The sequence below is a fragment of the Labeo rohita genome, chromosome 17, assembly GCF_022985175.1.
Source record: "Labeo rohita strain BAU-BD-2019 chromosome 17, IGBB_LRoh.1.0, whole genome shotgun sequence".
Classification (NCBI taxonomy): domain Eukaryota; kingdom Metazoa; phylum Chordata; class Actinopteri; order Cypriniformes; family Cyprinidae; genus Labeo; species Labeo rohita.
Window position 1 is genome coordinate 21,757,260 of NC_066885.1, and position 14,864 is coordinate 21,772,123.

Sequence of the window (14,864 nt, forward strand, 5' to 3'; positions counted from 1 at the left end):
AATATTATGACAGTAAAACATTATTGTAGATTATTGCTCTTTATATTGTAATAATGATTAGTAATATCACTATAGAAAACAATATAAAACGTTTCATTTTGCGCACATCACATTCTGGCTGCACAGACAAACATATCAGTCCATGACGTTAGTCTAGTGTAGTGCAAGTAATGCAAAAATTAATCTTTATTTACAAAATTAATCTTTTATTTACATCGGATTTGTGTTGTTTACGATGAGGGAATTCGCGAATGTACACATTCATCAACAGTTCCAGCGTTTTCAGCGCTGACTAATCTGATTGGCCAGTGCATTCCTAAATTTAACAGAAATGCGTTTGATTGGTTTTCAGGCTCAACAGCACGTAAAAGCAATCTGATGCAATGTGAGTGGATCTAAATATAGCCTAATTCCACAAATTTACACTTTTCATCCATTTTTACATTTTATTTTAATTGTTTAATTGTGCAGGGGCATGTTTTGCCCCTTTGCCCCATTTTTTGTTGATTTTGCCATAAGCCATTGTTAATTTCTAAACCTGATATACAGTATGACTATATTTTATTTAAATAGTTTATTCGTATTTTTGTTTGTTTTTACTCTGTAATGTACTTTAGAAAGTTTTCTATTATTTAGTTCAAGTTTATTGCTCCATTTTTGTGTCACCTGTGTTGCCCTGATGATATAAGAATACTGTTTTATGGACTATTTATGGTCAAGGATGATTCATCATGTGACTAATTTAATACCTCTATTATTATGGTGGTTGTCAGTACATTTTACAGTTCAAAGCAGGTTTTTGGTAACTCAAGTGAATTAGTATATTAACATTTATTAAACAGTATCACTTGATAAATATACGCTTAAAATTTGTAGAATACAAAGGCAGTGACATGATATTCCGAAAACATCTTTTTTTTTTTTTTTACGTAAGTTTAACAGGGTATTTATCCTTTAAATGATCAGTAAATGCTGTATCTTAAAATGTACTTTTTAAATAAATAAATAATTATTTGGGGGGGGGTTTATATAAGTGCTGTCAATCAGTTAAAAAAATTGACTAATTAATCAGACTTTTTTTAAGCATGAATAATCCGACCTAACATTAAAGTTTTTAAATATACTTTTATATTGATAATATTACATTCAGTCTTGAAAGTAATGTAGAAACAACATAAAGACAGAATATTTTTAATATTTGTTAAATATTTTTTATGACTGAAGGTGAGTATCAATGAAACCAATATTACTGATGTCTCTATAGGAAATTAATCTTTTGTTTCTAGCCATTCAACATTACAGTATAATTGAGAGCTGTCAATTTTAACATTTATTAGACTTTAAAAAATAACTACTTATAATTTAAGTGAACTTAAAACAATCTCGACATAAACCCATTATTTAGCTGTGCCCTTCAGCAAGTAGGAAATATACAGAAATTGAATGAAGTTATTAAACACTAAAAATTAAATAAAAGTAGATAAATCCTTAAAGCTACAAAAAAATATAGATTTCCTTTTTTTCTTTTGTTCTTTGATTAACAGACATCACAGCAGCTGGGTTATTTGGTTGTTATTTGGCTGCTATTACTTTAAGAGCTGCCACTGCTGACTGTGACATGAATCTGACACGCATACTCAGTTTAATTTGTGCTTTTTATTGCGTTTAATGTGTTAATTGCATTACATTTTTAACAGGAAAAATTAATAGCCTGCGTTATGACAGCACTAATATATATACATATACATATACATATACACACATACATATGCAGTATAGTTTTGCAGAAGAAAGAAAGTTTGGAACATCATGAGAATAAATGATGTAATTTTCAGTTTTGGATTACCTGTCCCTTTAAAAAAGCAACTCAAAAACAATCCAAGTTTTTCGAACATGCATGTTCGTATTTGCATTCCGATTATTAAACGTCAGTGCAACACTGTCAGACATTCAATGGAGGATGACATAAAAACTACAGCTATTAAGTGAAATTGATATCTTATCATGAAACAATGAACAGGAATTATACAAGTGGATAAACCATCTCGGTGTAATTAACAATCTAAGCGTTTTGATTAGTGCCACACCAATGTCATATATCTCCCAATTAAACTTCCCGCGATCCCGCGGGTCGCGCTAATGTCATTTCTTACATGTATTTTGCTTCAGCACACATAAAAGACAAGACAGTGATCCCAAGTTTTGCTCTGCCTCTTTCAAATCACAGTATGACAGCTATAAATTAAAGCATCATCCTGAGAGAGAGAGAGGACCATAAACAATGATTTTCAGTCGCATTTGCACGCTTTTTTTCCCGTTGCTTAAAAAACAAGGACGAGGTAAATGGCAGAGGAGTGAGAGTTAACCAGAGACCTCTCCGACTGCTCCTCAGAAACGACTCGTGAGGGGAGATAATTGACGAGAGTGAAAGAATGGATCTCTACTCTTAAATAACAGGATTTGCAGTAACCTGCACATTAAGGTGTTCGTAGCCAGTTAGCTGCTGATGACAAAAGGGACACGAGGCGAGTATTCTACCCTGTCAGGAAGAGGCCACTGCAAAGTGTGCTCCGATATGTCTCCTATTCATCTGCGGTGGGTAATTACTTCAAACCCTATATTACCATGGTAATGAGACACTACAGCACTGTCAACCCCTGCCAAGCAAAAACAAGGCGATCTAGAAGAACTTCAGACTGATCTTTTGTCTGTTGGCGGGGACGAGCTGTCTAGTTTCAGAACAGTGTGTTTTGAGAGAAAGGAAAAGATTTTCTCACGATTTCTTTCTTTAATTGTTAAGACGCTGTGCGCATGAATAACTGTTTTGACATGACGACAGTAAAATCAGTTGTGCATTGTTTCAAATTTGACCTCTTTTTCTTGGTCTGTTTATCATGCACTGTAATAGTCTACTCATTGGACCAATTGTATTTGTAATGAAAGGATTCTTTTAGTTGTGGAACAAGTTATGAGTTCATTAACATTCTACATATTCAGAATTTAGTGAGGAAAGCTGGTTAGTATGGCCTAGTTATTCCCTACTGGTAGAGTACATAATGTATATGTAGGCTAAAAATGCCTTTCTTCACTAATGACCACTGTTGGAAATGTTACTTTAAAAAAGTAATTAGTTATAGTTACTAGTTACTTGTCGGAGTTAGTAACTGACTTACATCATTATCAAAGCAAGTAATTACCAGGGAAAGTTACTGCATCTTTTTATGAGTAAAGAGAATCAACCTGCAAGAGAAGACATTTGTGCTTTTTGATGTGCCCCACATTACAATAATCCGCTCTAGATATTTGTCATTTAAATAATGCCATAAAAACCACCTCAAACGAACTATTAAAATAAGAAGAAAGTCGCGTCTGAAAGCTGCATTGATTTTTTTTTTTAATTGGTTAAAATAAAAGGAGAATATCGTGTTTTTTCGTGTGCGCTCGACCATTTCCGTCGGTAGTTCTAGATCACTTGATGAGGTCCGCAAATCTTTTGCGCAGAAACTATGCTGCAAAAAGAATAAATTAAAGCTTTCTTAAAAAGGCAAAAGAACGCATGGATGTTTTCTTAATATGATCGTTAAAAACCAACAGACTGATGAAAGGGATGAAGGGGTGAAAATGCTGTGCGGTACAACGCAAAGCGGGACAGGTGGTCACCCTAGGTGGTGCTTAAGATATTGTTTGAAATGTAGAGTTTCTATAAAAAAGTGAAAAACTAAAAATAATACTGACAAGATAAAAAACTACTACAAATTCTACTACTAATAACCATATAAAACGCACTAAGGATTAATGAGCTGCTGGGTTCATGAATATTAATCACGTTGTGTGCATTTCGCTCAAACAGATTTGCTGAAATCAAAACATGGATGATAATAGGCGAGCGCCAGCCAATGAGATTTCCGTTTGCACATTAGTTCACGCAGACTAGACAAGAGCTAGACAAGACGAGCATTTGAGGTTAAAAAGTATATTAATTACATTTTTTTTAAAGAAAATAATCAGTCGTTTCGCTACACTGTAAAAAAACAAAAAAACAAAAAACAATTTGTTGAGTCAACTTAGATTAATTTGTTACCTGGCTGCCTTAAAATTTTAGGTTCAGTCAACTCAAAAAAAGTTTATTCAACTTGAAATGTTAAATTATACTAAGTGACAACTTAGATATTTGAGTTGATTCAACTTAAAATTTTAAAGCAGCTGGGTTACTTACCCATCTGTTAAGTTTAACAAACACAAATATCTAAGTTTTTACTTAGTACAACTTAACATTTCAAGTTGAATAAACTTATTTGAGTTGACTGAACTTAAAATTTTAAGGCAGCAGGGTAATAAATTATTTTAAGTTGACTCAACAAATTGTGTTTTTTGTTTTTTACAGTGTACTACCAGAGAAACTGGCAGTTTTTAAAAGCTGAAGAACTCCGAAGGAACTTTATTATTTTGAAAGGAAAAGATAGAATATCATTTACATCTATCACGTCAACTCTGCATGGTATATAAGACTCTCCCGCTCTGTATCTATCTTTGCATGTGTGAGACAAAACGAGAGCTAGTCATGTGCCTTCACACTAGAGTTTACGGTTCGTCAAATACAGGTACGCTGTGCATCCATTCAGATGAACTAAAAAATAAAATTATAATAAATTATAGTAACATGAAAGGTGTTGTAATGAGGGAAACAGTAATTTGTTTGATTACTTGTTACTGAAAAAAATAACGTCGTTAGTACAATGCTGTTATTCCCATCACTGCTGATGACCTTTGAAACTTTGTGATCTATTCTAACTTTGTGACTAAACAACATTTTTTGCAAACAATACATAGCATACAAGCAATGTTTTACGATATTGTTACAATCACCCCTCATGAATCTTCTATGTTCCATTAAAGTCTGTGTAAAGTCAATTCTGAGAATTGTTTCTAAACAGATTATAACTGTTAGAAATGTATTGCTGAAACACACAAAGACTGTGAACTATGTAGTAGTGAATTTTGAAGTTGCACATTTCTGTGTTCAGGATTTTTTTGGCAGAGTTAAAATCATGTTTCGATGATGCAGTGGAGCCACTGAGCATGGGTCCCCTCCCCTAACATTATAAGAGGTGTGTTCGACTTGCGCAGACTGATAGTTGTATGACATCAAAGTACCATGAGAGCTATAGAGAGCAGACGACTCCTTATGCTTTCAAATCGCCCTCCCAGTACTTCAAGTATGCTTCAGGTCAAACACACCTAATAACTAGAGTGCATTATCATCAGTGGCTCGCCCACTCAATCGTGACGTACTGTCACCACAGCCTACAGTTTGCTAGCCAGCTATGCCTTGGTCACGTAAATGCATATTACCTGGTTGCGATAATTTACAAAAAGCTCCTTCTTATTTAAATTAAGCTGCTAGAGGAAGCGTTCATTCAGGTTGTAGCGGTATTTGACAGTTGAGAGACAGCTTTCCTAAGAGTAGGCGTGGTTTCAGAACAGCAGACACGCCCCCAGCGCTTGAGAGCAGAGAATCCTTTTTTTTTTTTTTTTTTTCAAGATTTGATACCTTATTTTATTTACTTGGCAGTTCAGAACACATATCTAATCACTTATCTAATATTGCTTTGCCTAGATGTGTGACACTGGACCACAAAACCAGTCACAAGGGTCAATTTTTTGAAAGCTGAAAGCTGAATAAATAAGCTTTCCATTGATGTATGGTTTGTTAGGACAATATTTGGCAGAGATACAACTATTTGACAATCTGGAATCTGAGGGTGCAAAAGATCAAAATGTTGAGAAAAATCACCTTTAAAGTGGCGATCTTAAAAACTTTCCTTTGGTAATACTATTTACTACTAACCAGCAGCTTATTAGCATACATATTACTATTATATTGGATGTTTATTAGTACTTATAAAGCACATATTAATGTCTTATTCTGTATGACCATATTCTAGATCCCTTAACCCTACCCCATTCCCAAAAATACAGTAACTACTACAACAACTAACTAAATAAGCAGTAATTGCAGCTGAGGTTCATTAAATAATTGCTGATATTTTTTTTCTCCATTGTTAAATCGCTTGTTTTTAATTAGTCATATATTACGACATTAACAATATTTTTGCAAGAAACATACATATTTGAACAGAATAAAATAGTGCACATGGCAAACATTACTTTTATGATATCTTTAAAATCACCCCTCATTTTGAGATATTTTATTATATTATCTATTATAATAATAATTTATATAATAATAATAATTGTTATTATTATCTATTTATTATATATTGTATTATATTATCTATTATTATAATAATTTATACAATAATAATAATTATTATTATTATTATATAAATTATTATAATAATAGATAATATAATAAAATATCTCACATTATTATTATTATTACATATCTGTAATGAAATAGTGTCAATAAACTGAAAATGTGACATCAGTTAAAAATCAAAACAGTTTTTTTAATACAAGTTGGGGTTAGAAAATTTTGATAAAATATAGTAACACTTCAAGAGTATTTATTAATTTTCAGCATTTACAAATGCATTATTAAAATCACAGGTTGTGTTTGTTAACATTAGTTAATGCACTGTGAGCTAACATGAACAAAGAGTTAACGACTGTATTTTCATTAAATAACAATAATAAAGATTAATAAATACTGTAGTAAATGTATTGTTCATTGTTTGTTCATGTTATTTAATACATGAACTAACATTATTGGAACCTTATTGTAAAGTGTTACATAAAATATAAATATTGTTTGCACACTAATGCTAAATCGCTTATATTTTCCTCCTTTTTAAGTGCCAGAATTTGGTAACAATCATGGATCATTCCTTTAACAAATTATCTGCTTGAATCAAAGATCTGTACCTGAAGAAGTGGGCTGGATATAATGATCATTGTCCTCCAAAGCCGCCTATAATAAAAACTGCCAGATAAACATGACAAGTAAGTTGGAGGGTATTAAATCTCAGGTTACAATGGCTAAATAGCGAGTGAATGTTGGTCCAATAAACAATTCAGCTGAGTAAATAAAACATCAGTTTCTCCAAGCTCTGCCTGACCCTTTTCTAAGCGTGTGTATTATTCAGTCAGTTAGGGATCAGTGTGCGCTTCACAAGCAGATTTGAATTTGCTGTGTGACAGGTATAACCTGTCCCAAATGTACAGTATGTGTCTGAATACCTCCTCACTTTGAAATGAATGAGTATTTGTATGTGATGTGTGAGCGCTCAATATTGAGCTCCAAATGAAAACTTCATTTCCTCAAAATCACGACAGTTATTCCTGCTACAGACAGCATTGTTTGCCTGATTGTAAGCCATATTTAGGGAAACTATAGAAGCTAAGACAACTGTAATGCAATCTGCATTCAATTAATTCTGAATGAATGCATTTCAGTCATAGCTGAAGGTGTTATTTTATTATTAAAACACTTTTGCAACTTTTAATTTGTTCTTGGTGCTGTAGACAGTATATTGTTCGATTCATTTGAAATCCCTTTCATTATGAACGGCTCAAGCTTTAGATACGACATACCCAGAATTGTTTCACACAAGATGGCTTACAATAGCTAAACGTGTATTTTAAAAACCTGTCCTTTGTGTGTCCTTTTCACACACATATAATGATATGAAAAGACGTGTACCAGGTGAAGGTTAAATAAAGAATTAGATGGAAAAAACACTGTGTATAATTACTGGCCCCAGTTAATTTCTGGAGCACTAATGGAAGCACATGGAGGGGTGAAATGTCTTGGTTGCATCATTTTATCTGCTATATTTTCACTGAATCTCTCCGTCTCTTTGTCAAAAACAACCCACTCTGTCCTGCCGATTGTATCTCGTAATTATCCCTTATTGTTGATGACATTCTACATAACATAAGTTCAGGTCTGGAACAAGACAAAGCACAGCCATTGAACCCATCAGGCTGAAAGTGGTTAAATTGTGACATCATCCAAGTTGCACACATTTTGAAAAACAGGAAATCAAATTATATTGAACAAACACGTTTTTATTTAATAGGTTTGCTTTTTAATAATTGCTTAAAAGGAAAACATGGCTTCACCCAAAAAAACATACTCGTACTCGTATCATTTTGTAAAACACAGAAGTAGATGTTAGGCAGAATGTCTGAGCTGAGTAGATGGGATTTTAAACAAACCAAAATTCTTCCATACTGCCATAGCTATAGTCAAAATAGATTGACATCATGTGACATGCATGCAGTGTTTTGATATTATTTCTATACTAACATTATTTATTCATATTTTGAATTAGATTTTAGATGTTATTTTTTCAGTATTTAATTTACTATTTATAACATTTAGGCAACATTTCTATTTCTGCTTTATTTCAAACAACAAAAACAATTTTTATAGTTTTAGTTAAGATTAAAATGTTTGCAGTAAATGGCACCAAATGTGATGCTACTGGACTGGAAGCATCATTTGTGAATTGAACAAAGTCAAATAAGATTTGTGATTTTTGATGAATTGAAAAGTTATTAGGAAATACTTACATTTTTTATGCCTTTATTCAGACAGGACACTGTCCTGAGGGGAGTGGGATCAGCAAAGCACCACGAGATGGGATTCAAACTCGGGTCACCAAGAGCACAGTTGCACTGTAGTTAGTGCTTTTTACATTTATTCCAAAATAATAACTCAAGGCACTAACAATTTTAACACTTTTTTTTGCGGGAAAGCAAGCAAGACATGATATTTACAGTATCGTGATTATGGTTAAATAAGATAAAATATCCAATATAAACAAATTACTTATTTGTTTTCTAATTAAATATTATAACACATTTACTGCTTTTAATTATGATTATATAAGTGCAACTTGTGTAGATTTATGGAGCAAAAATGCTTGACTGCTTGTATATTTTTATACTAATCAAGCTCAGTCAGCATTCTTTAATTTTGTGTCATATAGGGTTAAATTAAGTCATTGGTCTGTGTTCTGGAAGTGATCTTTTTTTGTAAAACTAAAATTGAAACTAGACTATATAAAAACGAAATAGAAACGTGCTCACAAAATTAAAACAAAACTAAAACTAACAAAATTATTAATGAAACTAATAAAAATGAAACTAAATTTTATTGCAAATTTCAAAACGATATTAAAATAAAACAAATTTAAAAAGGCAAAATTATAATAAGCTTGCTGCATGGGGGCGGGGCTAATTTGCATATTCATAGATCCACGTATAGTAAATGAGGCAAGGGGGGTAAAGTTACATTCAAGCTGTTTTAAGGCATGAGAAAATTATTTTCATAAGAAAAAAACATTTAAATATGTCATTTTGATTATCTAAGATCAGTTTTAAGGAATAAAAATTTTGACTACATGGACTTTAATAACTACCTTTTTTTGGATCATCAGTCATCAAAGCTCAGTAAATAATTGTCACAGACACAGAGATTTACTTTAAATTTCACTAAGCTGATTACTCACAAAAACTCCTACAGATCATGTTTTTTAAGTCTTATTTTGACATTAAAAAGTGGTTTTACCTATGTGTGAGAGTTGTTTATTTACTTACTAATGCCATTATATTGTTAATTCAGACTGATTTGCAAATGCGTAATGCACACAAACACAAGAGGCAGGATTTATCGCTTGAACCAATCACAGCCAATCCTACCAGAACCAGTCATATCTAGTCATATTGCAATCTATTCATTCTCTCACGTGAATTTCCCCCATTCATTCTCAATTACCCCCCACCAAACTGAACCGCACGCTTTATGGGGGCTGTTAAAACTCAATGGGCTCAGGGGAGGCGAGAGAGAGGCAGATTCCCACTGTAAATTTACCTGCCGGTGTCGTAGTTGGACAGTGTTTCTTTAAAAAAAACGAGTGATTTATACATTCTAAAAAATCCTGGGTTAAAAACAACCAAACATGGGTTATTTGGCAACCCAGCGCTGGGTAAATATTGGACAGAACACATGCTGGGTAATCTTGACTCAGCTGGTTGGGTTAAATATTTTTTACCAAACATGCTGTGTTATTTTATTTAAATCAACTATTCTTAAAAAAATATTATATTGCTGGTTTAAAATGGACTGGAACTTAGAAAAACACACAGAGAATTACTAGAGGCAACAGCAATAATCAAAAGATGAACATTTATTATTAAGCAAGAACCCATGGACAAAATACAAGACAAATTTAATGTATCTGGGTGAATACAGCATAGTTTACATTTAACAAGCATTTTAGACATAAAACAATGTAACATTCAAAAGTAGAATTTTTATTTCACTGTATTCAACTGTTCTCTGTAATCAGTTTTTACCAAAATAGTGCTAATTCTCATGCTGGTGTGTCGCCGAAATCTGAGGCGGTGGTGGGCTGCTGTTCACCGGGTTAACTACGAACTTCAGTCCGCGACCTCACGTTTCACTTGTAGCTGAAAGATGCCATGACTGACTCCAAAAACTGCCCATAAACAAACAGTACTGACATTAGAGAACATATTAATTAACATATTAAAGATTAAAGTCAGTACAATAACGAATAAAATCCATTTATTTTACACAAGGCAAAAGGTGTTTCCATCCTGCGAAACAACCACTGCTGATGAAGTACAAATCAACGGCACTGTGTACTGCTCTCTCCTGTGGAGGACTCAAATAGCCCACCCTCTGGTTGTTTCATCAGAGACAAAATATTTTGTAATATTTTATTTCTGTACTACATTTTTTTCTCATCCAATATTTTGCAGAGGCACTGCCTCTGCCTTCCTTGTCTCCTCGCAGGAAATGCCCCTGGTAGAGAAACATACTGTACATCCAGTACTCCCTTCACACACAACCAGCTTATGGCTAAAACAGTTCGCCTCTCTGTGTCCACATTGGACCGTCCCTAGACATGAATCCAATTAAGCAGCTCTGGTTTATCCTCATCCGATCCTTTTTTCTCCAGCATGAGTGAGGGGAGCGAGGGGCCACTGAAGCAGGTTTTCTTACAGCAGGAGTGGGACACAGGCCCACCAGCTCGAGGTCTGTGATCTCAATGCACAGGGCTGCCATGGGCACATTGAAAAGAAAGAGAGAGAGTGGGGGAGACTGATACAGACGTCATATTGCAACCCCACATTAGATGTGTACTTGTGCATGAATGCACACATTTGCAAGCTCAGACTGTATTACTACAAAAGGGGTTTGAGTGCTCACTGCCCCCCCTGTATCTCATGTCTCTCAAACCTCACCTCCCTTTGGCATGTCTGCCCTACACGACCCCCACGGCCCACTCTCAGTGGGGATCCTTCATTCCTGAGCTCAGCAGAACCCGCACCAGGACCTTCTCAGTTCAGTGGGCCAAGGTAGGTAAGACAACAGGGTGCCAAAGTTTGCTACATCTCTATCTCAGACAAAACTGACAGGGAGTGCAACCACAAACCAGTCGAGTGTAGAGTTAAAACATCTCACAGCATCCTAGTTTAAGCTTAGAAAACTCAAAAAGGAACATTCTGTGTTCAAGTTAAACTCAGTAAACAGTTTGTGTGGCATAATGCTTATACCCACAGAAGGTAATTTCCTCTTTTCTTAAAATAAAAAAAGGTTATATTGAGGTATTTAACATGGAAGTAAATGAGGATATTGCATAAACATCTGGTTTAAAATAAGGCCCAATTTACAATGTTATAGAATTTTCCATACTGATACACATTCACAATAGTTTTTCCCCAGAACCACCCCGAAGATGTAATTTCCATCACATCTCAAATCCCCATTTATTCTGTGGTAGAAAAGACATTTTAAATGACATTTTTTAAGTCCTAAACAAATGTTCATGAGGAGCTTGTTCATCTAATCCTGTCAATCATATCACAAGCAGCCGCTTGCCTCATTCCCCTAACAACTCTTCCGGCTTCCCTCCTCCTCTCCATCATCACTGTGATTCTAATATCCATTAAGTACTTATTCATTAATTAAATGGTCCAGGAGAAGCTTAGAGCCTGAATCTTGCGGTCAAGCCTCTCCGTTACGTACCGTAAGCCAAATCTGTTTACTCACATCGCATAAGGATTATATGGACAGGCCAACTCACAAAACATTTTATGAAATAAAATTCCAGACTCCTTTGTCTTGATTATGTATCCTACAGTAAATACACACAATTCATATTTTCAGACTTTTTGCAAAATCACAGCTTGATTGGAAAATACATATTATAAAATATTTTGTTCATTCTGTACTACAAAAAATTGTATAACTTCAAAAAGTAATGTTCACATGAAGGATTTTAATTGTAACGAGATAGATAGATAGATGATAGATAGATAAACTTTGAAAAGTATCAAAAATAAAAATGAAGGTCTGGAAATAAAAACAAAAAAGATGATCTGTTTATAGTTTATACTAAACACCTACCTTTGAGGAAATGTGAAGAAACTGTATGAAAAAGAAAATAGGAGGAAATGAATGGAAAATGGCCCAAAATTGTTTGTGACATTTATTTTCAAACAAAAATATCACTAAATAATGTCACTATATATTCAAAAAAGCCTTGTCCACTTGGTTGTGTGGGGATAAAGGATCAAAAATCTTGAAAGCATGAGTGAATTAGCTCTAATTTACTATAATATGTGGCCTGTGTACGAGACGCTGTGAAGCATCAGAAAAATGCAAGGAGAGAGTAAATAAATTATCCTGAAAGAACGGGCACAACAGCAACCACGTACAGACTCCATGGAATCTTTATAAATATTTGTAAAGAGTGAGCTGTTTTCCAAGCAGAATAAATGGTGTGTTTTGTATAACCCGTGCGGCTCGCGGAGATCTAGACGCACAGTCGAATCTTTGTAGGAAGGTTAATATCTCCGTGTATTTGTTTCTTTACGCTCGCGCCAAGAAAAAAAGTGACTTTGAAAAGGAAAAACAAGTGGCAAGATGCTAACAACCCACCCCTTTCTAACTATTCTGGTCTCACCTTGAGCGGCGTCCACGCAGACCATTTCCCCCCGCATCTTTCCCTGACAAACGAACGCGAGCCTCTGCGGTCCCCCTCTCCGCCACGGCGGCACAAACAAGAGCTGTCCACACATCACTCATTAACGTGCCCCCCACATCAGCCTCCATTAAAAATAACCCGCCCTGACAGCCTCAGAAAGGACGGCGTACCTCCCGAACACCTTTTAGTCTCTCTCTCCGCCCGCATCCCCCGCCCCTCCTTTCATTAGGCCTGTTTTGGAGTGCGCTGTGGTATCTACACCATAACTAAGGCTGTTAGCATCTGTTTTACTCCAAGCAAAGTCAAAAGGTGCAGGGCTTTGAGGAGCAACCCCCTCTCCCGCAAGGATTCCCTCTCTGGCGCCCCCACCTCCCCTCCCTCCCTTCCTATTACTTTGCATACCCAGAAATGTCACCTTACTCCAGCAAGCTGTTACCATGCTGCCTCCATGCCAAAACAGCCAGCCTCAAAGGACACTGATGGATCCTGCATTTTTCAGTGATGGCTCTTAAAAGGCATTAGACGCCCGAGGCACCTCAGGCTTGGGCAACAGAAGAAGATGTGATATAATGGCGCTGGAACGAAGGACTGTGCCTCAAAGTCAAACCCAGCATGTGACACTGAGGGAGGTTTGGAGGGGTTGGAGAAAAAATGATTCCTGACTGCTGATATCTTGGCTGCGTCTGTGAGCCGGTTTGGACAATCGTGGAACAAGCAGGAGCTTTTATAAGGGAAGCATTTATTGCAGCACATGGAAGAAGATAGATCATGCTGCTTCATGACTCACAAGCATTAATAGCAACTTTGATATTAAAAGCATAACATATTTTGATGCCGACTTGGAACGCCGAATCAAGATTCACCTTGACGACTACCATAGTTAAAATAATTAACCTTCAGTACTGTTTACCAACAGAAAGGGCAAATATCAATGTGAATTATACACACATTTACTTAAATGTGTGTGTGTGTGTGTGTGTGTGTACATTTAGTTAATCTGAAACAACAATGCAAGGAACAGCTCAAGGTCATCATGAAGACAAACCAGTAAAAGTTTACTCAAGAGAGATATTCTTTTCAAGTGGAAATCAATAAATCGCATAGACAGCAATGTAATTACTGTGTTCAAGGCCCAGAAAGGTAGTAAGGACATTGTTAAAATAGTCCATGTGACATCAGTGGTACAAACATAATTTTATGAAGCTACGAGAGTACTTTATGCACAAAGAAAACAAAAATAACAACTATATTCAACAGTTTCTTCTCTTCCACATGTTCACGCGAGTACCGCGACACAAGGAATTGTTGAATAAAGTCATTATTTCCTATTTTCTATGCACAGTCAGGAAGCTCTCGGATTTCATCAGAAATATCTTAATTTGTGTTCCAAAGATGAATGGTCTTACAGGTTTGGAACGACATGAGGGTGAGTAGTTAATGACTTTGGGTGAACTATCCTTTTAATGGCCATGTTTATAAATGTATAAGTACTGGGTGGGCTATACCACCTTGTCTTGCATTTAGGTGTAAGATTACATGTTAAAAATGTATTAAGAATACATGGCAAAATTTTGAAAAGTAGTATAGTAACAGAATCTAGCCTAACTGTTTTTATGTCATGAAGAGATGTGAAAAATATTGAAATTTACAGACAGAAAACCAGGTAGGAGAAGTTTCAATGGTTGTTTGAATAACTCATCAAGGAGTTTGAATCTGATGAATAGTTTTTAAAAGGTCACATCCTTTAGGGACAGGAGGAAATCCAGTTAAGTGCTTGCACAGCATTTATTACAGTTTTACGTCACCAGGATATAGTCGTCAAGTCTAAGATATATAGTAGAAGCTACAAAAAAAAAAAAAAAAAGCAGAAAGAAAGTC